The sequence below is a fragment of the Corvus moneduloides genome, chromosome 12, assembly GCF_009650955.1.
Source record: "Corvus moneduloides isolate bCorMon1 chromosome 12, bCorMon1.pri, whole genome shotgun sequence".
NCBI lineage: Eukaryota > Metazoa > Chordata > Aves > Passeriformes > Corvidae > Corvus > Corvus moneduloides.
This window is the reverse complement of record NC_045487.1, coordinates 15030013-15032512: the sequence shown is the minus strand read 5'-3', so window position 1 is coordinate 15032512 and position 2500 is coordinate 15030013. Positions and strand designations below refer to the sequence as shown.

Genomic DNA, 2500 nt, shown 5'->3' with positions numbered 1-2500 from the left:
ACCCTGAAAAGTGAAATCCTGCCCAGCACAGGCTTCTGGGCCATTGGTGGGTGCAGAGCCCAGCAGTTCCACTCTCACATGTGTTTTCCAGTGTCCATTCTGGGGCCAAGCCCCAAAACTTCCTACCCTCAAAATACAACAGCAGCCATGTGGAATGGTGCCAGAGAGCTGTGAGAAGGGGCCTACCCCTCCCTGTTCCTGCAGCTCCATTCACCTGCTCTACAATGGACCATGAGGATTTTGTCTTCTGCATAACGTGAGGAATTTATCTCCTATACTAATTTTGCCCCTTTCCAATGCAGAAACTTCAGAGCATTAGCAGTGCACAGGTGATGGCTTTATTCAGAAGAATGGTAGATTTTGCTTCTTTTCCTGGGTCTCAGAAAATCTACATTGTTGAGCAGCTTGTTACTGAATCAGGCACTTATTGTATGTACAGATTACATAAACAAGAAGGTCAATTTTGTTTCAAACCTATATGAATATGGTTCTGGGACTGAATTAACTACTGATTGAAAAGTTATACATTTTCAGCTAGCTAATCATATTTTATTTCACTGCATACAGACAGAAGTGCAATGAAATTAGCTGTTTGTTTGTACATTCTGGAAAATGTTTTAACTTCAAGACTATAGAAAAAAGACAGGAAAAAATTAATGTATGTTCAGGTGAGATTGTTAGGGTAAAAGTAAGCAGGTGATAACTGAGCATAGCTCAATAGACACTGAATTGATTTCTCCTGATTTTTGACCATGCTTTTCCTTTCCTCAAAGTGTGATCACCCTTCCTCCATCATGAATTTACAGTTTTTAAGCATAGCCTAGTGTATCATGGCATAAACACAATCTCAGAGAGCTACTGTTGCATTTGCTTACTCAGTACTGAAATACAAAATGCGTTGTCAAGCTTTTCTCACACCAACTAACTGATAAGAAAACACACTGTAACTGTACTACTTTTTATGTAGATAAGTTATTTTACATAATTTTGGTCAAAATACATATTACCAGATCATATTTGTCTATGATGGTTGAATCCTTTTTCACGACAGGTGCTTAGTATGTGTACTGAAAATCCATCCCATTAATCCAGAACTACTGTTTTCTAAAGACAGCCATAGCTGCAGAAGGGTATCCAGGATTATGAAACATTTGTCTGTGGGAGGGGGGAGGATAGTGGTACTTCCACAATCCCTTATTGTTCTATCATATCTAATCCTCAGTACTAGTGCCCATAATGATTCCCAACTGGTAGATGAACTACTTTGAACATCCCTGAAGCAGAATTGCTACCCACTAATGTATCAGCTAAATGTTAGAAGACTCCTAACTCCCCCATCTGTGTTTTACCTCCCCAGAGGGTAAATATATTGAACAGTGATTCCCTTGCCTGGCACACACTTTCTAAACCTTACTGGCAACGCTTGTGATTTCCAGTCCAAGCAGCTTTGCAGTCAAAATCACCAGTTTTATATGCTGCAGGGAACTAAACACCTACCTTATTAAAATACTGCCCTCAAAACACACTGCAGTTATGTATTGCCACTGTAATTGTTACCAGTGTAGTGCTGATAATATTATTGATTACGGCTAATATCAGGCTATTGAATTAGTATGTGACTACCTTTTATAGCTAACTTCAGGAAATTTATTGGAATTAGGATTTTTTTTTTTTTGGAGAAGGATCTGTAAAGAGTAACTGAAGACACACAGAACATTGCGGAATTACTGGGCTAAAAGGAAGAAACTAAAAAAAAACAAAACAAAACAACCAACCTCACCCCCCCCCCCCCCCCCCAAAAAAAAAAAAACCAAAACATTTAAAAATATTCTGTTTTCTTCAGAACTAGACATGTAGCCCACACTCATATAAATACAGCTTATTCCCAGCTGGTTATGCAGAAGTTAATAGGTCTAAGTGTACAGCTAAGGACTGTCAGATAACACTTGAAGGACAAATATCATCTATTTCTGCTTTTCATTTCATTTGCAGTTTATCCACATCCTTCTACTTTTTCTCATTACAGACAACTTGCCTTTATTTTTCTTCTGTGTCCAGTCGTCTAATACTAGGAGAGCCTTATCACCAGCTGCACCCCGATGTTTATTAATAATACCTCAATAAAATAATAATAAAGTCTAATTGAGAATCGCTTTTATCAACTTTGCTATATTGCCATCTATCTGAAGTTCCCAACAGCAAAGATTTAAATGTTTCATTTTATTTTTAACTTTCCCTTTTCCACATTTCAGTAATGTCAGGCAAAGAGGTATGGTTTTACTATCTGAACAAATCATGGTGTAGAATAATTTATGACTTAGGCTTGGGCTTTCAGAAAAGCTATTTCAAATCTTCGCTTTGATTTGGTTGTATCAAAACTACTCAAAATAACAGCAGTGGTTTCTTGAAACTAGAATATGTTAACTGTTCCTCAATATTTTTGAACTAATGGGTTGTATTTATTTGCTAGGAAACTTTGTTCAGCTCCCTGATCTTAATA

The 2500-nt window shown here is 37.4% G+C and overlaps 1 protein-coding gene across 10 annotated transcripts in view; it reads right to left on the bottom strand.

Moving 5' to 3' along the window:
* Positions 1 to 2500, bottom strand: part of ZNF536 (zinc finger protein 536) — a 344840-nt gene that overhangs the window by 230556 nt on the left and 111784 nt on the right. The gene's annotated exons all lie outside the window — the stretch shown is intronic.